Source organism: Perissodus microlepis, chromosome 7 (genome assembly GCF_051167445.1).
Source record: "Perissodus microlepis isolate ML-2025 ecotype Zambia chromosome 7, ASM5116744v1, whole genome shotgun sequence".
NCBI lineage: Eukaryota > Metazoa > Chordata > Actinopteri > Cichliformes > Cichlidae > Perissodus > Perissodus microlepis.
The window spans coordinates 15,137,788-15,163,029 of NC_140467.1; the positions used below are offsets into that span (position 1 = coordinate 15,137,788).

The following is a 25,242-nucleotide window of genomic DNA, read 5'->3' on the forward strand; positions in this document are numbered from 1 at the left end:
ACTCACCCTTTCCTCTCTGGCCACAGCAAACCCAATTCTTCTTTGTTCCTCACGCTACAGTAGGTGCTCCGGGGAGGTTACACCCGGGGCAAGAGCGTATTCATGCATTTGGGGTGCACTATTTTTCCAGCTAAAAGATACAGACTGAACTCATTAAGCAAGCCTTGTGTTTTCTCAGTGTTAATCGCTTTGAGCTAAATGGGAACCTGATGAGAATGCAGCTCTTGGAAGTGTGTTTGGAGGGTGCTATTTTGATGTGGATGAAAGATGACACTGTGTCCAACCTCTGTGGCAAACATTAGCCAGGGCTCGTCTCTATTCGCCAGGTTTTTTCCGGCAGGAGCTTGTACCTCTCACCTCTGCAAAGAACAGCGAGACGTGTCTTACACAGAGCCTTTCAGGTGTGCGACTTGGTTCTCTAAAAACACAACAGCAATTTCTCTCTTGTGACAAAGTGATGAAAAAAAGCAGTTGAACTACTTATTTTCTTTAACCCATGCCTGCCTAACTTAACCAGCTGCCTTGTGCACCACCACACTTTCACTCTACTTCCCAGGCCCCCAAGTCTAGCCCTCTCCTTCTCTCCGAGGAGCCAGGGGTCTGGGGAGGGTGCATCAAAATACCGCTTTGAAGTCAAGCGATTAAAGAGGAAACCTGTCGAATTGGGATGATGGGGCTAAGGTTGGGAGAGGAGGAGGATCAGTAAGAGGGACAGGAAAGGCTGTGAATACTGAGAGCTCTGGACCCATGGGACACAATTAAGAGGAAGGTTTTTTTAGTGAGGGTTACAAAAACACAGAAAGGATAGCAGCAGTGCACCCTTCCAAGCCAAGGTAAGAGTTCATTACTAGATACACAAAGGGGGAGGGGGCTGAGGCTGCTAAATCCAGTTTGTTCACCGGCTCCTCCACTCGCCGGAGGTGCGAGCTGTCGAACAGCCACAGGATAATCATTTTCCAACCCACAGAAATCCCTCAGTCAGTAAGTCTTGAGAACTGTGCAGAAGTGAGCTCAGGGAGCTTCAAATCTAAGAGGAATTTGGAAGAAAATCCAAGCTGCATGCACAGAGAGGAAGTTAGCACAGTTTTCATAAAGTGTTTCGTGTACACAAAAAGAAACAACGCCAGATCTGCGCTCAGTTCAAACTATTAGATCAGACTATTGTAGACATTTTTTTCATTAGTAGAGCTGTAACATGGGATGTATACTGACACAACTGATACCAATCCCATTATTGATTCTGTTTACTTTTTAGTTCTTGATTACCGTCCCTTTTTGATCTGTGTGATCTCCAAGTCTATATACAGCATACAAAAAGTGCTTGTTTGAGGTTTGTAAAAGTTTCATATCATTGTTTTGCTGCATGTAAGTCTTACAACAGCATGCCAGTACTGATGAAAGGAATTGATTAGCTGGGAGGCAAACGATTCTGATAGATTAGACCATTTGGAAACCATTCTCAGCTGGTTCCGATCACTAATTGTTGTTTTATTTATCAATCCTAGTTAAAGGTCCCAAAGCTCAATGCAGTGTCTGCACATTGATATTTTGAATCTTTGTAACAAAATCCAAAGCTTCTGGAAACATAAAATAAACACCATTTACTAACAATTTAAAATATGGAACTTTTGGCAGCGTCTCCTGAATAACTGACAGCCTATTTTTTGTTGGTCACTTACAGCTATAGCAATGACAGCTTGTCAGTCAGCCTGCACATACAGATCAGGCTCGATGCTGCAAACAGAAGACTGTTTTACAAAATGATGTATTATGCATGTATAGAACAAATACAGATATCTGCTGCACCTCAGAGACTGAAATATATTATGAATCAGCTACATTTTGTACAACAGCATATGATATCCTGACTCCCCCCGAAGCACGCTGTAGAAATATTGGCCCACTGTTGTCCTATACGCCCAACAAGCTGCTTAAACAAACATCTGGTAACCATTTCTAGGCTTCACTTAGATGTTTCTGCAATACCGTGAGGTAATAGTGTTTTTTTATATAGCTGTGAAGATCTGATTCCCTACATCTCTGAGAAGAGATGTAGAAATGGCAGAGAGAAACATCCTGTACCTGTGAGATTAGCTGTCATGGGATATGATCTTTCTCACCTTGACCTTTCTGTCAGCTGAAGCTCATGACTCTATTTAGTGGGTCATGAGCAGTAAACATCATAATGCAAAAGATACACAAGAAGTGGAAGCAAGAATATGTGCGCAATGGGACCAGATGAAACTTATTTTCGTGATTAAAACCAGGAGGAGGAGGAGGAGGAGGAGTGACTTGGACTCCTTCCTCTTCTGAAACGTCCATACGCTTGACAGGCTGTGCCAAGCCAGTGATGTTTTGCTTTTGTTAATCTGAATTTGCTCCATGGCCACTTTGTAACAGTTTGTACATCACACTGCTGCATGAATGAAAACAAAAACTTTTGGCACAACTAACGTATAAATCCAAAAAAAGGAGCAATGTCTGGATCACTGCCTGGTACTTACAGCATCAGATCTGGTTCCAATTCTTAATGGTTTTCACTACATACCTTGGTGAACACACCCCAGTGAAGCTTCCTACTTCAGAAATAAGATGATGATGATGCACCGACTGACAAAAACTATTTTGTTGGCGTATTTTAAGTTATAAAACCGCTGTTTGCAAGTTGTTGTTGTGTTCAAACAAGGGGAACAATGCTGTAAAGGCTGGGCTATAACAACACATGTTGGGCTTATTAGCGTGCAAACATGTGGGTCGCATTACTAAAGAAAAAAGTACAAACACACACAGAGAAAGACTGCAGGACATCCTGATATATATCCAGGATCTGATGTCATTTTGATTTCATACCTCAAAGAGATGCTTAATGTGAACAAAAATAATCCAGATAACATAAATATACATACATTTTTGGCTCTCCTTTAGGTTTGTAAACACAGCAAAAACACCATGTTTACTATATTTATTTAAAAAAAAGAAATATGCTTGAAGTTTATAATATTTTTTACATTTGCCTGCAATTAAGACTGTGACATGTTGGTTTCATCTTGCAGTAAATTATGTGAATGTCAAAATCTTTTGAGCCCAATTTATTGAGAAATAAAGAAAAACATTAGCCATTTCAGCATAAGCCAGTTAATCACAGCGTGGTTTGGCAGTTTTCTACGGCTGACAAACACTGAGGCATTTATTCGGGTTGTCCAGCAGCTTTTTCCATCTATCAGACGCATGTTGGGAAAATTAAACATGGCTTTTAAAATAATCACAGCCGGCAAAACCAGTTCAACATTTAATCTGTTAAGAGTTTTCATTTAGGTGAATTCAACAACGACTTTAAATTGAAACTCCTAAACCAGAGACATGCAATACAAGCAACACAAATACTCCACATGCCTGATATGCAGCAGTACGTTATGACTCCTCCTCCTTCCAAGGAAAGATGGTAGCCTTCGTTTTTGTGGACTTTGCAGAGGGCTGCACGGGAGCAGCAAGGCAGGTGTCCCACTGGGTTATGAGAGCCAGAAGCTTTGCATCTGGATCATTTCCTCGGCACACAGGCTCCACACTGGGAACTCCTCATAAAAGCTGCACATATGCCAAAGAACCCTGTATCCCTCAGAATTCCTCATCCATGTCGGCCTGTATGTGGCAGCTGCGGTAACAAGCAGCAGGTAACAAGCTGTGACAAACTCACAACTGAGAGCGACACATGCGTTTTGTCTCTCACACTGTCAAATATGCCTGCGCTAATAGCCAAATACCATGGAAGTGTGTTTCAGCGTGAGCCAGAAAAAAAATCATTTTATCACCATGAGAGCAGGGTGCAATTCATGGCGGGAGGATTACTGGAGCAGCGGACGAATGATGAAACCTGGATAAAGTATAAGTACAAAGTGTGCGAGTAAGACTCCTGCTCACTGCAAAACCTTTCCACACCGGTTCACTCTACGCTCGATTCTCCTCGGACAAAGCTGAGAGATATCTGAATGAAAGAGGAAGCCAGGAAGGCAATGAAATGTGGAAAAAGAGGTGGAATGGAAGCTGGACTATTGCCATGGTCCAATCTCGTGAAAATGCAGAAGTGCTTTGAGAAACATTCCTTCAATAGGCCGAGGGAGCCTAGTGAGACTCCTGACGGTGAGGAGACGTCAGGAGAAATCATGCTTGGCTCAACACAAAAAGCACTCAGAGAAATGAGATTTAATCTGCTGAGCTTAGAGTAAATTAGCCAGATGCAAACAGCCAGTGCCATTTGTGAGAAAGTTCACTTCCACAGTCCTGCTGCTTGAAAAAACGAAACACCAAATATCACCAATGAAATAAACTCTGCAAACACCGCTTTTTTAAAAAAAAATTTATTAAAGGTCAACATGAAACTTTCACAAGACACGGACATCACAAATGTGGGAATCTGAGGGTTAAGGTTAACAGGCCACACTGAAACACTTTCTCCCTGAGAATGATCTGCCTCCAGTCCTGAGATGTGGGAAAGGGAGTTTATGCAATTACATCACATTGATTTATGGGAGAGGGAGGAAAGATAGGGAGAGGATGGAAACTGAGCTGCTTGGAGAGGCTCCAAGATTAAGTCCCAGAAGAAACACAAGTCAATAGATTTACACCACAGAACATGATGGATCTGAGACAATCGTACGGGGAGGACTGCGGTTGGAGAAGCACGGGCAACACGGCGAGGTCAAACCCATCTGAAATTATTGGTTTTGATTTAAAACTTAAAAAAAAAAAAAAAAAAAACAACAAAAAACAACAACAACCAAAACACTAAACTATGAAAACAGACATAATTGGAATGCAGACTCTTCTCTGCAAACCTGCTCATGGTTGCACACGCCGATAACAAGTTCAGAATAGCAATCACACCGCTGCTGATATACTTTTAATTCTCTCAACTCAACTGAACTCAAGCAGAGGGACTGATGCAGATGCTGCTGATGCTGTCTTGAGTATTAATTGGGGTGGTGACGAAATTGTGAGTAATGCGCTCAAGCGTGCACTGCAGCTTTTGTGGGGTAGCACAGGCTAACAGTTATAAATAAACAGTCCACTTAGTGCTCCCACAGTCCTGAAACAGGACCACAGGAGTGACCACCGCTGGGATATTTATGGCGAAACACATTACAGATTGTGTGTTTATTTAAACGTCTGACTGATTTTAAAATGGAAAAAAAAAAAAAAAAAAGACGGTGATGCACATTCAGCAATCCTGCGAGCTGAAGCAGAGGAGTACTACAGATCAAAGGTATCCAAGGGGTCTATTATATAGTCTTAACAACAACAAAAATATATCTACAAACAGCTGCAAACAACATTTAAGCCTAGAGAACAAATATAAGATGCAACTCATTACTTTTCACGGCATGGGACTTGTGTTTATGTGAGCCACCAAATGGTGAAGAGATGAACAAAGCAGAGGGAGATTACAGATGATATCCCGTATAATGAGCTGTGGTGATGCAGGAGGAGATATGGAACGCTTTCTTTTCTTTCCTTTTTTTTTTAAAGTTGCTGTCTGCAAAGTCTTGAGCTTCTTGGAAGCACAACACACATTTGGTTCAAGCCAAAAGCAACGGGATAAATATATAGACACACGGAGCTGGCCAAATATTTGAAGGGGGGTGTTTTGAAAGCTCACAGTGTATAGACTCCACGGCCGCACCCGATATGGCAAATAGCTCACCCTGAGATGTTTTGAGTGAGGAAAGGGTAGACATCTGTTCCTTATTTAAAAAAAAAAAAAAAAAAAAAAAAAAAAAGGGGGGCTTGTCCATTTCCAAAGTGCCTGCAAAGATAAGCAAAAGTGGTTTTGATAACTGCCCGCTATATTGGCTTTCTTCTGCCTCATTGTTTCTTTTGTGATACCAAATTTTAAGCATTAAAAGGAATTCATCTAAAAGCTGTTTTATCTTTGTTAAATCCTGTTTTGTCATCTGTCCAATTAAAGCAGCAGTCTGGAGCCAGCAGCAGAACCACCATTTTTTTTTAAAGCCAACAAGAACCTTTACACGTCCAGGGGTTTTCACAGACACCCACAAAATTACTTTGGCTTCATCGTCGGTGCCGAGATATTTCATATGGGATCTGCCTCCTGCCAAGCGTTATCGGGAAAGACGATCTGGCAAGCGATCCTCCGGGGTGCAAACTCTTGGAAAATTGCCTGAGCTGTCTGTTTTGTCCTCAAACACTTCACACTTGTGAGCATCACAACCAGGTGGTCAAGAGTACATTGGACCACTGTGCGAGCAGCCTGTCATCCTGACGTGAGACGAGTGACAAAACGAGCGGGAAGCCAGCCAAGCTCACCTGATGTTCCAGTGAGGGGGGAAAAAATATCTCCAAGTGTGTCTGATCTGGGGGGGGGGGTGTTTCTCGCTTTTTGAACATTTAAATCGATGAGCACTGCAGCCAATTTGATTTCACATACTGGAGACACCTGTCCTGCCTGTGCTATCTTTGACAAACACATGTGAAGGTGATCCCTGGATGCTGGTGTCAGAAATGTTGGAATCAAACACATTTTCATAAAAATATCAAATGCTTTAATATTACTTTAAATAATTAAACAGTGGCCACCTTTTTCCAATTCCACAGACTCTCTTCTCAAGCTTCAAAGCAAAGAAGCAACAGAGAGTTACGGATTAAGGAAAAGGGAATTATGCTTCATGGTTTGCCTGTGTTTACCCTAATAACTATTAGTGAATAAAAACTATTTTACCATGAAGAACTACAAAAGAAAAAAGATTTATTTTCTTCTTAGAAAATGCATGACTTCTTAAGAATTCCTCTTGGAAGTTGCAAAGCCACAGAGAATATTAAATTTCCTTCCTACATTTCCTTCATACTAATGGCTGCAACACATCAGCTGTGGTTGACGTACTGTTTGCCCAAAGGACAGAGGCCGGGTTTTAGTGCACTGACCCATGAATGCTGTCTCGAGCACAACGCACTTTTAAAGAGGCAGCAGGTTAAAAATTTCATAAAGCGCCATGAAAAAGTCATGAGGCAGCAGTGCGTACCGTCTTTGCCGTCTAATTGTTTTCGCCTTTGAGGAGTAAAAATAACAGTCTACACCGTGTACATCTGATCTGCTGTTAAAAGGCAATTATTCAGTCAGACATGAAGGGGGCAGACGTTCAGCATGCAGGGAGAACCATCACTACGATCTTCACACAGGCCTACTCTGGATTGCTGGAGGATGCTGGTTAATTTGGACAACCTCAGTTGGCTTTGAGGGATACACCGCGAGCAACAGTTCAGCTTCAGTTTTCAACCACATGTAGTCCAACAGTGCGACTGTGTGCAATAAACAAGGACGACGCTGAAGGGAAGCTGAATCCGGCAATGAGCACACCTGTGTCACACTCGTAAGACGCCCCATAACCTCAGGCGACAAAACGTTATTGCACGAGTAAAGCGAATCACAAGCAAGCCTACAAAATGTAAACAGAAAACAGCGGAGGCAGACGCCCACCACATAAACTGCCACGACTTTTAAAGATTTTCACTTTCCTGTTAACAAGCTCGAGGTAAATGCAGTCGTCTCTCTCAGAGGCTTGTGATCATGGTGGGAGAGAGACCGTTATTTGCCCCCCAGCCCCCCCCAACAAGTTTCCCCAGGTACAGCTTCTAACCTGCTGCGAGCTTCTTCTTTTTTTCTTTAATTTAAAAAAAAAAAAACGATCTGTGGCCTTGATGCCCTGGAAGCTAACAGGGAGCCCGTATGTCTAATAGACCTGTGGCAAGTCTGACCCTGTGGGAGGGCCTGTAACATTGCTGTTATTCCACAGGAGCTACAGGGGGGAGCAGCACTGTGGACGAGGTGTGTGGGCTTTAAAGACAGCAAAGCCAGCCAGCTGACAGGAAAAGGGACTGATACGTGAATATAAACGCACATAATCAGTTTGCAGTGAAAGAATCACATTAGCCTACTTACGTCTCTTGAAGTTTACAACGTTTTCTTCCAGGTTAAAATAAAGAAATCTCTGCTTAGCTAAGGTTTTTTTTCCCCCTGTGCGATTCAAAACATTTCACCTACATTCAAGCAGATATGAAAGACATATGCAGTAAATATGAAGCAACCCCATTTTCCACTAGAGTTGTAGCAGCAGCGCCCAGGCTGCAGGGGTGTGTGTGTGTGTGTGTGTTTGTGTGTGGGAGAGCTTCATGTGCACTTGTGGTTTTGTATTTGAGGTTTGTATGGGTATCACTGACTGGAACAGCAAAGTGTTATTAACAGACCGGGATGCAAACCCATATCACGCTGAATATAAATCTCCAAGAAGCACTCTATAATTCAGCCACTTTGGAAAAGCAACAGACAGCAAACAAGACGACGTCACACACCAACCAAGCATCCGCTCTGTATCATTAAACCTGATGCGACTCCACCCTTGCCGCTTCGTTTCCCCGACTTCCAATCAGAATGTAAATGTTTGAAAAAGTGAGTTAATGAGGTATCATCCAGCACCAACATGCCTTTAATTTGTTTACAGTGATAATGACCTAATTATCTGGGTCATCATTAACAACCTGCTGTCCATCCCTATGATAATTTGTATGCTCTAAATTGCCAAATCAATTTCTGACAAGAGCAAGTGTGTTTGTATTTGCACGCAACAATTATCATATCACATTATACTGTGTAGCCCGTCGTCAGTGATTAAAAATAAACAGGGATATTTACAGGCGCTCAGATCCCCTGTAGGCAGAGGAAATAAAAAGCACCGTGCTGAATAGGGAATAAAATAGGGCACATTTTAAAAGCCTGCGATGACTAATAGGGGTACTCTTGTAATGCTATGGCCTTTTTATCAAAAAAAACTTGGATGCACAGAGAGCGAGCACTCGAGGAAAAGAACCTACAGAAAGAGGAGATTTGGGACGCAGTTGTGGTTGAAGCAACAGAAAAAAAGAAGTGAAAAAAAAAAAGACCAAAAGCTGGGAGAGAGTCCCATTTCATCAGAAAAAAATGCCTGAGTCAGGAGCAGAGAACCATTAGGCCCAGTGAGTCACAGGGAGAGGCTGTGAAAACAGATCTGGACTGAGTGCAGCTCCCAGTACCATCCTCAAAAGGCAGCCAGAGAAGAGTACAACAGCGGCCTTAAATGAAGTGCGATGGGTTTTCATGTTCAGTGGTGTCTCCTTATCGGTACATCTACTCAGATAATGCGCTCATGCTAGCCACAGACTGCTAATGCGCTTCAAGGATGCTCAATTAAATGCATAAGGAACTGCAAGAACTTTCTAAAGTTTGCAATTTTATGTGCAATTAGAAATAAAACAGCTGGTACACTGGTTGGTAAGAGGTTTTATTTGACTCAAAATAAAACAATAAAACACACATATATATTGGCTGGGAAAGTATTGTTTTTTGTTCAATTTTCTGTTGCTACCTGCAGATGAGTAAATATAACTTTAGCTGCTCCGTCTGATATCCTTTCTACTCACAGCAGTGATGCTCATTCTTCAGTTTGCCTTGTTTCTTGGATGCAGATGTAGTGACTCTGTATCCGATTTAACGGCTTTAAAAGCCTCACAAAAAATGGATGACCAGGATTGCATTTTGCAAGCAAGTCTTGCTCTCCTGGCACAGCAATGTTTTCCTTGCCTTCTCTCTGGATGGTGAGCACTGGTGCACCGAGTCAGAGAAGAATAAAAAAAAAAGTATGAAATATATTCTTCTTCTTCTGTGTGTTTGAGTGAAAAATCTACATGCATGTTGAAATTGCAGATGTGATCTTAACTCCTGTACACCAGCAGATACTTATTATTATTTTTCGCTATCGATTACCATTGAAGCTCAAAAGGCCAAAACATGGCATTTAGACAGCGACAGCCCTAAAAAACACAAACAGTTGATCAGAAAAACTTACTGAATAACTGACTGATGACTGGCATTGATGACTCACTTCAGCTCTATAATTGCACAATTTCCAATTCTCACATCACCGCTGAGAGTCAAACACACAGTGAAGAATGCTTGAAACACAACACTGGAGCTGAAGTGGACAATCAGAGTGACGCCTTTGCACATTGTGCAAACAGAGAAACATGGTGGAGTCTTACAATGGAGTCTTTTCACATTGTTGTAGAAAATGGGTTATTCTTCCTGTAACACACTTCTTTCCTTCCTCATTGATTCGTAAGCAGTGTATAATCCCCCCCATTTGAGTTGCCTAATGAATCATGTGAGCACAGGGGCTTTATCACAATATACAACAGCGAGTGAGTCGTTTCTGCAAGAGAAGACAAGAAGCAGTTTAAAAAGGGAGGCCAAAAGTCATCTATAGTGAGAAAGAGCCAGCGTTAGGCAGTGAGCGTGGAGAACAATCACATCCGTAAAATGAACTCTTCCTCTCTGGTACCATTTGATTATCAGCCCAGTGAACCGGCACTGAACCCAATGTGAGCGAGCCCAGCCGCAAACACAAAACAAATGCCTCCCTTTTACACACCTAAAGCAAAGAAAACTTGTGAGGCACTGCTATACCTTTGCTACAATGCTTTCCGCATCAGCGACGCGCTTAAACTTAAACATCATTCAGTACAACCAAGTCGCTCCACTCTCTGAAGCCAGGCAGATAATCTCACTGTGTCACATACCTAGACTCCTGGTCTGCCTAAGCCCCTCTCTCAGCTTTAACTACATCTGGGGGTGGGGGGGATGAAAAGACCACAAGGTGATGAAGAAATCTCCCGGCTAAAGCACAGGGGATTTAGCAAGTATGCTCGCTCTGTGTAATAACTCGCGGTTCCTCACCAGTAGCCTTTAATGGCCACCTGAGTGAAACGGTTTATTAATTCTGAAAAACATTATGCAGAAGGAAAGATGGCTTGAGGGCGGGGTTGGTGAGGGGAAGCAGGGGGGAGACTTTGAGATATTTGAACAATCTGAAACGTGGCTGAGAGTGCCCTCAACTAAGAGCCATAAGCCTATTGGAGAGCCTGCTATCTGCTGAGGCCAGCTTGCCACATACATACCTTTTACCTCATTACCTGCTCTGCACAGCCATTATTGAGGGAAATAGGGTGAACGCTAGATAAGCACAAAGAATTCTTGGGCTGAGCACAAACAGACGTCCTGCTTCCTCCTGATAAAAACGGAAGAGGCCCCTTCAACTTCCTGCTCTCAGCGAAGTGTGGAGCTGCCAACTGCCCCATGTTTAGGTCACTCTCTGCTTCCTGGTGCACATGGAGACACACCGGGGACACAGGAGTGCGCGATTGTGTGTTCATGCAGAAACATGACTCGACAGCAAGCTAAGACTGAATTTATATTCACTTTGTTTGGTACTTTATAATATTTATAATATACATCTCAAATAAACAGTTTATATGCACTATGATGTAGCAAAACCTTTTAGGTGTGTTGTGTTTCCAACACACTGTAAGAGCCAATTAAAGGTTTATTTTATTGGTACTGGTAAAATAATTAGAGGAGAAATATACATGTTTGATGTTAAGAATATAATTTCTAGTTGATTTCAAAATACTGTTTGTTAAATGTATAGAATATAGAAGTGCGACATTCTAATGCGCTTTTTAGTATTTTGGGCTTCCGGCACACTGTAATTACGTAGTTGGGGAGTCGGATAAGCTGGAAGCAACACAGTTTTTTGACCGAGTCTTGCCATGTAAATGAAAGTTTCAATAAACATCTTTTTTGCAAGAAAAGTACTTGGACTTGCTCGCGTTTCAAATGCATGTTGCCGGACTGACTCCTAAAGGTGGTACAGAAGAGTGAAATAGAGACGGAGTGCCGCCACTACACACACCTTTGTTCTAACATGCAACTGCACTCGTGAGGTATCCAGAATTAGCATATAAACACATACAATCATCAAATATAAAATTATAAAGTCCCCTTAGAAGGATATGCAAGCGTTTAAAATACTTGCTTAACCATACTAATGCTTAACAATTTCCATGTCTCTTTTAAGCAATGGCAACATTTACAGTATAAACAATTTACTGTGTCTACTTGCTGCTACAGCTTTGACACAACACTTTCTCACTCTTGACCAAAATTTGTTGATACCTGATGCGAACTCTTTCCTCGATCCAGATGGATGTTGTTAATCAAAGAGTTTGAATGCCTAGATGATTATTTTTACACTTTCCTTTTTCCTCTAGTTGTTTGGTCAGGATCACGGTTCAGGTTAAAACACCCAATTATGACACACTTCACTAGAGAAACTTCTCTCCAAGCAACAACAGCAGCACAGCAAATTTGAATCTCAAAGCATCTACTCCAGAAGTTTAGGGACTGAGTCAATCCTACTGGAGAATCTTGCACATTGAAAAATGTGATTTAAAAGGGATATGCCTTAGACTGCTTCCCCAGCGACTAATACCCAAGAACAAAACAGAAAATGGAAGCGTGAACGGATGAAGGTTGAAGATGATGGGGAGGGTAGCTAAACCCTAGAAAACCCAAGAATGTGCAATACCGCTGGTCAATACTGCAATAAAGATTTGGCTTTCTAAAGATGGTGCATATTAGCTGTTCACTTCCTTATAAAAGCTAAGTATAGTTCAATCAAGAATGTAAATAACCTAGTAAGAACAAGGTTAAATGTTGCTGTGCCTGGCACATTTAAAGAGAATAACATTTTTCCTATTCTAATTAAGGGCAGCGTCATCTGAGGAGGTTATTGTGTAAATTCATATTGGAGTGTGGATGAAAGTACCATTTATCGCGCATCATCGCCGGACAAGATAAGAGCTGTTGTTTGTGCTTGCTTCTTCACTCTCCACAATGTCTCATCAGACACTTGTGATCTCAACATGCTTGTTTTGGCCTGCCACAGTTTCAGGCGTCCTCAGCGAGAGGAAGTAGTGGGCTTCACTGACCTCGTATGCTCATTTTTCTACTGAGCTTTGCTGCGTTTTGCTTTCACGGAGGAGCAAAGTTTTCCACCTCGGCTTTATATTTTAGCAGAGCTGTGTTATGATCAAACTTCTAGCGGAAAAACTGCCCTCAGCAGACAACATCAAAACACGCCGGTTTGGACATTCAGCGCAGACGTGGCCCTACACCAACACGCACCTTCGCTGCTTTTAAACAGCTGATGAAAAATACACCTTTCAGAAAGTAAATTATTTCTGCCAGCTGAAAAGCAAATTTCATTTTCTCCTGTCTCTCGACAACAAAGATGCCGAACCCATTACAGGCCGGGGCCTCTGCATCACACACATTAAATGAAGGGTCCTCTAGCAATCGAAAAAAGCAATTTTCTCATTGAGCCAATAGATACTCCATTTAGTTCCAGGATCTCTACGGACCACTGCTGCTGTAGTGAGGCTGATACAGGGGAAAGCGAGTGTAGAGTGATGACCCAGCCTCATTTTCCCTGTGCCTCCGCTGCTCTGAACTCATCAATATACAGACGTGTACTGCAAACTGTATAAGGGCAGAACGAAGAAAGGTACGATGAGAAAGGATGGGAACGAGATGAAGAAGGAAAAATAGATTAGATGCAACAGACGGAGAGAGAAAGAGAAGATGGAAGGAGGTTATGGTGAGGCATAGTGAATCAGGAATGTAAACTCAGGGTCGGTGACCAGCCTCCCCACCCCCTCATTTGCATGCACATCAGCTGATATAAAAGAAAGAGAGAAAGAGTGAAACAGGAGGGGACGGAGAGAAATCAGAGGCACCCAACCATGTGGAACCACAGACTGATTAATTTCAGGCCTTTAATGAGCGATGCACTGTCAGGCCAGGCGGCATCAAGTCAGTCACCCCGTCTTCACAGCGGGAGCTGCCATACACTACAATTCACACTTCCCCATCTCTGCCAAGGACTGAATGACACAGGAGCAGTGAACTCACCACACTTCCTCTCCCTCTTTCCATCTCGCCTTCTCTCTCCTATTAATGTGTTTTTGCTGTTCACTTCAGCGCCGGCGCATAAACGTGTGATTAAGAGCAACACATTATCAGAGGCACTATTAAAACGAGCGCACTGATCACCGGTGGCAAGTCTCACACCAGGTGTTCTCTGTCTGTAGGTGAAATAAATATCAGCTGGGCACGCTGGAGACTTGAGTCTACTCAAACATGTTCCCATTTAATTGCTGTCCTCCGGAGTCTGAATTGTTGCTGCTAACCTTTATTCCCCGTATAAATTACACTGTAGGTTTACAAAGCCCATTGCTGACATTTGTACTTGTATTGGAAACATCGCTGAGCAAAAAAACAATTTCTATTTTCCAACACTCATGTGAATCAAGCTGAGGAGAGAAAGGCTTCAGGCGGAGTTTAGTCATCCGTGTTGGCTGCTGCTCCAAAAGCATCAATACTACTGTTTCTTTTCCCCCCTTCCTCCTCCTCCTCCTCTTTCTGTCTGTCTTTTTTTTTTTTTTGACAAGGCAAATGTTCATCCGCAACATGGTGAACAAACACGCCTCTGTTCCCAGTTTCTGTGCTTCTTCTCCAGCCACCAGCTCACATTCATCTGATTTGTAGGGGGGAGAAAATGATAAAAAAGAAAATAAATAAGGTGGAACAAAGAGCAGGCAGCAGAAAGAGAGACGGAGAGAGAGAAATCTTCACATGAGGCAGCGGTATAGTGGAGCTCAGCTCATTTATCAAGACAGAAGCTGATTTGTCAGTCTGTCCAAGCTGCTGGGGCATGATATGATTCTGCTTTCTCCTGACACACTGTACCAGCCTCGGGGAGACGTGGGCCCGGCAGTGACTTTAACTTGAGGCGAGAGAGCCCAGCAGACCACGCTCACCTGGACACACCGGTGAGCGTGTTAATGGGTCCCTTGGAGCCAATCTCCTTGGGCAAAATCTGATTATAACCCGATTCCCAGCTGTTACACTCAGTGACAGATGTTTTGAGTTTCTCACTTGCTTACTGAGTGAGTTAGAACGTCAACTTTTCACTCTATCCAACTTATCAGTTTAAAAACAAAAACAGCCCAAGTTTACTAGGAAAAGCCACAAGTACGGGACTTTCCTAAGAGCGCTGGATTTGCCCTTTCAGTCTCTGAGTATTTCATGTCTGGTCCAGAGGAGCTCTGACAGACAGAAACATGGAGGAGGTGGTTTTGGATGATGCATCCCTCTGATTAACGCGAACTGACAGTGAACTCCTGCCCTACAACGAAGGTAGCGCCATGAGAGACATCCATTTGGTGGCTCCATACGTCTCTGCAGACAGCCTGCCCGTTTTTTAGCTGGACCCCCGTGGGAAGAAAGCCAGCTTGGAGACTGACAGACGTCGCTCTGGACTGCCCCTGCTGTCAGGTTTCTCACACTATAACCCACAATTAAATGAAAAGATTAAACTACTTTCAAAGAATGTAGATATGCATCGATGCATTTTTTATTTTTTTATTTTTGCATCTCTAAAAGACGAAAGAGAGATCTGACCCGTGGATAAAGAGGTTTTAACAACCCAATAAACGACTTAAACAATTAACAAGCGCGCTCCTGCTCGTGTCACTTCTTGCGAGGCATTTCGTTTCTGCTCCTTGTTTGATGTGAAAATTAAACTCTCCGCAACAAAGTAGCTTCTGCAGAAATCAAACAGTGCGCACACAACAACACCCCTCACACCACCCATTAGACAATTAGACACGCTGTTGAAAATAATGACTCGGTTCAACGAGGCAGTCACGAAACTCTCTTTTAAATCTTTTGCCTCGGTGCGTAACATTTGAGTTGGAGACACTTCTGAAGAGCAGTTTCTTACCTCAGTGCCGAAACCTCTGGCTGTGACACGCTGTTTTCGCTGCTACTCACAGCCTATTTCTGAGAGCTGCTACTACTGATTGCAACCTACGTATTCAGGTGAAACAAAACCAAAAAGAAAAGAAAAGAAAAAAAGGAAAGGCGGAATCGGCTGGGATGTCCACTGGAGTGAAACGTGCCCAACGGCGTCCAACTGTGAAAAAAGATCCACCACTACGAGATCGGCGATCCCAATTTAGACCCGCACGCAGTGTTTGGGGGAAGATTGGTATGCAAACAGTTTTCTGAACTCACTGAAAGCTGAGCGGCTCATACAGCTGCCTGCTCTGCTCCGGAGGGCGGAGACTCCGGACCACATACACGCCTGGAGTTTACGCTCACTGTGTTGTTTGTGCGTGTGTGGCAAAACGCAGCAGAAACGTGCGTTTACCAGCTTAATGGAAAGCGTCAATCTGTCAAAATTAGGTGTAAGAACAGATGGGTGGTGTAATACATATCGCCAAATATGCCCTCCCCCCAAGTATTTTAATAATAATAATAATTAATATTTAATAATAATTAAGCTAGTACCGATCAATCAGTTCTTGAAAAGTTCATTAGTCACACATTCATTCAAATACCACCAAACACAAGTGTAATCAACTGTAATAACGGCCCCAGACACCGACCCCCTGCTTAGATTTTGTCTCCACTAAGTTGTTTCTACCTGGTTTCCAAACTTTGGGGAACTCTGGATCTCTTTTAAATTAATTATTGAACAGAAACTTAAATTTGAGCGAAATTCTTAGGTTTTGTTCATTTGTATTCAACCTTTATTGAACTCAGAATTGGAGCTGCTGAGTTCAATAACTGATTAGGCCTAGTCAATCTAAAGAAAATCATAATTTTTAATGGGTAATTAATTGTTTAAGTCTTTAAATAGGAGGGGGGAAATGCAAGGAATCTTCTCTGTGTCTCATAGTTTAAAAATAAATAAAATATAAACGCAAACTGGGTGTGGGAAAGATAATTTACACACTTATCTGTATTGAAAATAAGTTGCAGCACTAGGCATGATTCAAATAATCACTTCTGCAGCTTGTGGTTAGCAGAGAAATGGCTTATAAAGTTGCCGGGTTGCTGGATAAAATGATCATAATGTTTGCAATCATCCCTTGTAAAGGAAAACCATCCGCTCAGTGTCTTGTTTGCACAGATGAGGGACTCTGTGGTTCCCTATCTAACATTACAGGGTTTTTATCTTATACTATATAGCATCTTGAGATTGCTGCTGTTGTGATCTGGTGCTATATAAATAAAACTGAATTGAATGCCGTCAACACTTTGGGGGAAACTAACAAAATTCCACAGCACAGAACAATGTACTGCTTCTAGTGAGTACCCCAAGGCATACAGGAATATTATATTTATGAGACTAACGAGTATGGGTTTCTTGGGAAGCACTGTTGATGACAGTCACAGATAAGCAACAACTTACAGATAGGCAGCTGATAGTTATTGTTTGTCCCTTGTTAATTATTCATGCTGTGTGACTCTCTCACCAGCCAGAAAACAAGACGAGTGCTTTTGTTCCAGGTTTGGGGGCGTGGGGGGTGAGCTTGAAGTGTTTTCTACCCCTCTGTGCTCCTCGTGTCACCAAATCTACTACAGATGGAGAGCAAGATAAGCGCTCCGGAGACTGATCTTTTTTGCCCACTCCTCTAAGGTCATGACACTGACATTCCCACTGGCATATGTGATACCTCCAACCCCCAGTCTCCTGACTCTTTGCTCATTGGCTCTCGGGACACGTCTATTATTTTAAGTGTATTTCTAATGTTAAAAACAACAACAGCAAAAAAAAAAAGAAAAAAAAAAGAAAAGACATTCAGCGACTTAATGTGAAGTTTGGAGGAGGGCAAAGATTAGCTTATGGAAAGGCTGGATTCAATAGCTCGTTGGGGTTCAGGCGTAGGGCGAGTAAAGAGAGGTATATCTGGAATGATTTGGCTGCAGAGAGAACAGCTGTGAGGTATTTTCCTTTTGGCTCCTTGGGTATTTTCAGAGGGCTCAGAGTAAAGAAAAGCTGAAGTGAATCACTGACTAAACAGCCCCACTCCCATCTGAGCGCTCACATGGTTCACTGGCGATGGGAGATGTGCACTCTTTAAGCTCTGACACGGTTCAGTTGAGTGATTATTTGTTCTTTTCTTAGCTAATCAGTGATTGATCAACGAATGTACTGATCTGTTGTCCACATGATGCAGCACGCCAGTCACAGTCAATACACAGCCACAAAATTGGATTACAGTCTCGGGTTTTGACCTTTATTTGATGGCCTAAGTCGTATTGTGATGGCTTAGAGTGACATTTTATCCCCCAATACAAAAGAAAATCCAGGAAGTTATTTGTTCTCGAAACTCCAAGTCATATTTAAGGTGCTTCAGATGGAAACTGGTGCAATTAACCATTTATTTGTTTATCATTGCTGAGAGTTTCCAGCTAAGTCATGTGCATGTTAAACTGTTTAGAATTTGAATTGAAAGCAGACTTCATTACTCTGTTTCTCCTCCATCCATGCAGCTGCAAGTAAAATTTACTTTTGTGTCCATGTTAATCACATAAGATACACATGCTGACACTCGCAGGCAGAACTATCTCAACCTATAGGCAGCTCCTCACATGCACATCCTTATCGCACACATACCCATTTAATTCAATTTACACTGCCGGCACTTCAATTTCGCACACATAGCATCATAACACATGCTATCTCATTAAACAGGCCATGGCCATGCTTCACAAGCTCACACAAAGTGGGGCTCATTGTTATGTACACACAGAGACATGCATAAGCACACACAGGGGATGGAGTCTGAAGGAATTTCCCCAGCAACGGCATAGGAGTAATTTAATTTACCGCATTTTGTGTTAATGCAATGCTGTCTTGTTTTGTCTTTAAATGTTTTGCAGCATGCAAATATCAAGTCCTTATGAGCAAAGGATGAAATATCACCATTGTGTAGCCACTGGAGGGAGAAAATAACGCTCCTACACTTCAGCAGCACATTTTAAAGCCAGAAAATCTGTGAATGTTTCTGCTTGAACAATCATTTCAGCCATTAATCAATACATAGAGAGTGACAATTTGTTTTCTATCGATCAGCTAATCAATAGGGTAATTGTTTGTGTTCTAGAGGTTGGCTAAATATGTAGCTAGAGTCAAGGGGCCAATAACTTGGAGGGGTAGGATCACATAGGTTTGTACTTCTTCCTATTCCTTTTAGGAGTTACTTATATGCAGATGCATGGTTAATATATTCCGTATGTTTGAAATAAACAAATCTATCTATCCAACTTATCTTAAAGACTGAAAGCAGATGGAAACAGCTGGCTAAAAACTACTACCAACACCTATGGAGCTTTCACGCTAACACCGTAAGTTTACATTTAAAACACAGAGGAGCCTGGCCACACCTTCTGGAGCAGAACGCATTTAGCCCCATTATATGCATCTGTCAGCTGAAGTGCTACTGGCTAGAGCTCTGTGTCTACTTAGTTGTAAGAAAGCTAATGTCAGTTATGCGTTAGCAAGGCACTATTTAGCCCTGAATTAGCAAACATAATTAGCGTTACTTATAGCTTTTAGAGTATTTTACATTGCAGTGTAACACTGTTCAGTGAGCTAAAGGTGATATTTGGAATTTTACCTTATTAGTGACATAATGCTTGCTCCAAAGTTAGAGATACCGATAACTGTCCGATTCTTTCAGTGTTACCTCATATCTTATATCTGTGTTACTTTGGTCCCTGAAACACACAGGATTGACTTTCTTGCAGTGCAAATTAAATGAAGCAGAATTAAATTGTATAAAAGATGGACACAGCGTCTGGGTCTGAAAAGTAAAGGCAACCGTAAAGAATCTTTAAACCTGCATTGTTTTTTGGCTAGCACTCTAGGTGCAAAAACAGTTAAGATTGTATAAATGTCTATGCCAAAGGTATGCCAAATTATGCAAGAACTGGACTTTCAGTGGCAACAGATCTTATGGGTAGAATGTGAAATTGTATGGAGGTGGTCAGCAGAGAGGTACAACAGTGAGTGTCTAGACCCATCTGTACAACACGGTCGAGGCTCTGTCATGGTTCGGGACTGCATTTCTAACAGTGATGTTGGGGATCTTGTCAAAATTGATGGAATTATGAACACAGAAAACTATAATGAGATTTTGATCCATCAGCTAATACCATCTGGAAAGCATCTGACTGCCAACAGCTTCATTTTTCAACATGGCAGTGATGCCAAACACACTGCCAATGCAGTAAAAGCATACCTAGATAGCACACGTTTCAGTAAATCACTGCACCTATTTTTCATTTCCCTTGCAAAATATAATGAAATCAAGGGTGACTCTTGCACATTACTGTAAACAGAGCAGTCCAGCCATAGATTTTTATGACAGATCAATTTTTTTTACATGTTATTTACTTGAACAAACAGAGCTTTACTTGTCCCAAACTGCGCAGTTTGTCAATTCTGATTAATGTAAGACCCTTAAGCGCACACAGTACACAAATGTGAACACATCTTTGCAGCCTCAATCTGTCAGGGGGCATCAGCCAATGCCCAGGGGGGACGTGGCATGTGTCCCAGCTTTTCTGCCCCCTCTAAGACTCCAGGATGGGGCTCAAGCTGTGAGGCAGAGAGTAGACTCATCCTTTGGATCAGGGCTGTGTAACACACATTCAAGTTGCAATGCCACTGCACTGAATGAGCTTGCTGTCTTTAATTTTCCATTGTATTGTTTGAGTCATAATTTGGTTTTCCAGATTGAATTTAGGCATGCATTTGCCCAGAGAGGAAACTTTTGGAGAAAAAATGATGATATATATATGTGAAATATATGGGATTTAAGCTGAAGCAGTACTTGTGAAGAGAGTGACAAACAAATTTCCCCTCTATGACTTTGTCTGCGACACCATTTAAAATCAGTGTGCTTTCACATGAAATCATGTGTGAATTCATGCGGCTCCATCTGGCTTAGTGAGCCTGTCTGCATCTGTCACGTTCACCAAGCTGATGGAGAAGGGTTAGAGGAAGGTGACAGTAGACGTGTCTGTTTCACTCTTAAGCCAGAAGCTAAGGAATCATCTTTATTTGGAAACACCTTCATCTTAACAACTCTGTGGTGACTGCGTGTGTGTTACCTGGTGGTAACCTAGCAACAAGGCCCCAGCGCTGTTTAGAGGAGTAATTGGACAAATCCGTGGGAAGAGGAATAAAGAAGGAAATCAGAGCATTAGCAGGCTAAATCTGGAATTAGAAAGCTTTGAAAGTATCTTTAAGGCTCACTGTATTGAGACCGCTCTGGATTGTGTTTCTCCCTCTGCTTGTGCATTCCTTAGCATTAAAAACACCTGTAGGCAATCTAGCGCGATGCCTTCCTCCACCTTAATAATTATGGATGTCTACCTGCTGTATCTCAGTCTGTGACAGGAGCCCGAGGATATGAGGGGGTGTGAGGGGGAATACCGTAGAGTTATATGCCAGTCTAACCAGATACTTTATACACCTCTTCATTCAGGAATGCACACAGCAGAAACATCTGGAGGGCCTGAACTTAACCAAGCGGAAAGGGGAAAAAAAGAAGCCACACATGAGGCTTATAGGGCCACGGGGTGAGTGCAAATGGAGAGTGTAAAGATGGAAAAGAGGAGCGAGCGGTCCATTTTTTACCTTTGCATGCTGACTCTCCACCCATCCCCTCTTGCTTGATGAGTGCAGCCATTTCTTTGCTGTCTTGTGGTGGCAGGCCAAGCGTGGCTGAACTCCCTTCATATACCGTACCTCCAGTCTTCCCAGGAGGATGAACTGGCTGATGAATGGAGGAAAGTAGGCCAGGCAAGCCACCGCTGCATCCCCTCCTCCAGAAATCTGATTCACTGGTAGGGAAAGATCCATTTGTCTGTCACACTGAATTTCTCTCCTTCTTCGTTTGACATGGGCTGTTTGTTCTATCTCAGATACAACATGCACTTTCTACTCTGTAGTCCTGTGCGTGTGCCACACAGTCTGCGTATGTTTTGACATACTTAATTCAAACAGGTTTACAATGAAGCCGCTGAAGCCAGTCAGAGCCCCATGGTGCTTTGCAGAAGTATGGAGCTCTGTGGTTACTGGTTGAGCCAGACACATTTTCTGGTCTGGGAGTCTTGGAAAATGGAACCGTGGGACATAGAAGGGTTTTAAAAATGAATGATGATTTGTGGACTGAGGTGTTGTGGCCTGTACAAAAGTAGAACAGTTAGTCCTAACATTTACTATCTTATGTTATCCCCCCTCCACCCCAAACACATTCACTTTGTGCATAAGACAGTTAGACTCAAGCATCACTACATCAGTACCATCGCTCATATTCAAATGAGCTCATTTGAACCAACATTAAAGTAGAGACATTACAAGTAAGAGACTAAAAGGATCCTGTAAGAAGTCTCCAAAGATATGCTACCCCTGCCCTCAAAGAGCCAATCATCCGAAAGAGAAATGAGCCAATCAAACTGTTGCACTGATGCGCGTGCACAGTAGCGCTATACAACAGTTCAGCTAATATCTGGTGGGAATTATATCCACTTGCTATTGGAGTAAAGATGTAGGTGAACGTTAAGCTGTTAATAAAGCTGTAATAATATAATGTGGGGGGAAAAGCTTCTCAAAACTTACATATTGGGGCAGAGCCAGCAGAAATTTTAATCTTTGGCAGTTCTATAAACAATTATACTGTAAAATTGCTCCAATTTTAATTCCGATTACACCTTTACACCTAATTACACCTAATATCACCATAATTAAAAAAAGATAAACAAAATAAAAACTATTATTGTGCTGGATTCTGATTTGTAATAATGCTCTTTCAGCTTTCATTTTCCTTTTTCCCTTTCTCAAAACGTCCAAATTCACTCCACGGAAAGTGCAAAGGGATACAAGATACCTGCCAGAGAGCCCTCATGCACTTGACAATTTGAAAGCCCTTGGCCCTCATGGACTTAACAGAAAGTCTGTGAGTGTGAATTTGAATGTCTTTGCTGCTTTTATGTCACATAGTGGGCCAGGATAGGCATCGAGTTTTTGAGAAAATGCATGACCCTCTTACTGTAGCAGCATTTTGCACCCATGAGTCGCTGTTCTGCTTCTACTGCGTCTCTCAATTCCTTGATTAAATAGTAATTTAACGTCTGGGATACAATCACTTGCTGTAGAAGATCTGTGGATCTGCTGTGATACATTTACAATGAAGAACTGCTTTAAATTGCTCTCTGATGTTTTACAGTGTACTTTGGTGGCTTGTCAGCTATAGCCTGCTTGTCTGGTTTTGAGTGGAGAGCAGCAGTCAGGTGTGGAAACAACATCACGGTGGTCACTGTTTTTTTTGCTTTGCGTCTTCTCTCTCTTCGGCCAGTTTGGGACCACGTTGACCAAGTTTGATGTGAAAACCTGTTTATAACATTTGAATACGGGACCATAAGTCTAACGACTGTCATATCCAAACACTCTGGTTGTTGTTTTAATGTCCTGTGAGCCAATAATGACGTTCACAGAGTTTCTTTTGGATCTGATACACTTTACATTGCAGCCTTCCTACAGATGTCCAGGTAATTTTCCTCCTTTGGCTTCAAAGAACTCGTATACATAAATGAAATATGGATGTAGCTTGAAATCATCTCCAGCGGCATCCAATCTCTTGAATCAACTTTGGGGATGTTTCCCTGCCAACTTCTGCTTGGATACCAGCACTTCCTTAGCAACTGCATGGCCAGAGGCTATATTATGTGCATTTAATGCTGACAGGAGCTGCAGGGCTCAGCTGTTGATGGAACACAGTTATCCTTTTTCTCATTACTGTCTGCTCTATGTGAGATTCAGCAGGCCTGAGGGAAACCATCAGAGACTTGCGCGTTTGTGTGCACAGTGTGGCCAATAAGGAGAACAGGCCGGCTCCTTGGAAAAAAAAACACCTGTTCAATACCCCGAACAGAAACCTGAGCACACAAATGAAGGATTTCTTCCTCATCACACTCCAGATGTCATCAGATATGATGTCAACAGAAGAGAAATTGCTCAGACATGTTCAAAGCACCAGAACTTGCATGCGTGATTTTCGTTGAGCTCCCAAAACACAAATCACAGGCTTCTCCTGTGACCCTGTTTGTACATGCACTGGAACTGCAGGGTGGGCGGGTACTCTAAATCCACTCTGCAAAACAAAATGTACCATACTGGATGGACCTCTATTTTGGGCCTAATTCTAATGATAGATAAAAACCCCAGGGCAGAGAGACGTAATGTAATTTTTTTTAATGAGACATCTTGACATTTCATGCTTTACAGCTGGCATCGCCAGACAAGTTGCGATGCTTGTTAAACCAAGTAGCTGCAAAAGGAAAAATGTCACAGAAACCTATAATGTCATTGGAGCAGAAAGCAATGTAAACACTGTATTCCTCTTTATTGATTCCTCTCCTTCCACCCACAGAACTTATTGTGCGTGGGCAGCTCCTAATGGTCGTGCAAGGTCAACAGCACAGGCTTTCCACTGCCACAACAATGCATTTATAATTAAAGTTCAATATTGTGGAGCCGTATAGTCTTCAAATGAAATCTGCAGAATCTCCAAAGATATACAGTTAACTGAAAAACTGTCTAGATAGTGTAGTTTATTGTTTAAAGCTTATTATTACAATTAGTCTATGCTCACTTTTTGGCTCCAAGCAAGCTTAAGATTTTGAATTGATTCGTTTTTTTTTCACCCATTAAATTAGTAAGCACCTCCTAAACTCTGTGAGCTTGTTGAATCAGTGAGGTCTGCTGACCAGATGCTCCCGGCTGTCACAAGGTCCAGATAAAACCACTGACAAGTAGCTACTTCTAAGTTGTTGAACTGTCTGCTGCTTCACACGAGGATCTCACTGAAATCAGACGTCATTAAAAACCCAACTGAAAACACTTTTTTTAAATTCATCAGCTTTTAAACCAAACTGAGTTAAGCCATGTTGTGTTACTTTAAACTACAATGACTTGATTTGCCTCCAAGAGCCCAGAAACTCAGTTAACGCAGGGCTTTGTGAGGGCATACAGTACTAAAGATACATATAAAGTAAAAGGAACTTGTGTCTGATTAGATGTTAAAGTTAGCTCAAGTATGGCTGTATTAATATGTGTTGAATCCAGTTTTTACTCACAAAAATGTCATATATACAACATGTGTGTATATGACATATATGTGTATATTAAAATAGTAATAATAATAAATAAATAAATAATAACAAAAAAAAGAAAGATTCTTTAGTTTTCTTTAGTTTTAATTTAAGGTTTAGGGCTACCTCTCATTGTTGATGAGTCAGAGTTAAGGAAATTTGGAGATAAAAAGCTATCTCGACAAATGCACTGCACTTATAAATAGCGTTGTGTTCTTTTTTCATTTTAATTTTTATTAGTAGTAGTATTAGGAACAATTATTTAGACATAACATGTAGACGCAGAG

At 42.0% G+C, this 25,242-nt stretch overlaps 1 protein-coding gene across 1 annotated transcript in view; it reads right to left on the minus strand.

Moving 5' to 3' along the window:
* The window catches only part of tspan18b (tetraspanin 18b), a 35,620-nt gene extending 19,545 nt beyond the window's left edge, over positions 1–16,075 (minus strand). Inside the window, exon 1 of the mRNA XM_084933750.1 lies at positions 15,726–16,075. The gene's annotated coding sequence lies outside the window, so the exon portion shown is untranslated. The remainder of the gene's footprint in view (positions 1–15,725) is intronic.
* Between the last annotated feature and the right edge of the window lie 9,167 nt (positions 16,076–25,242).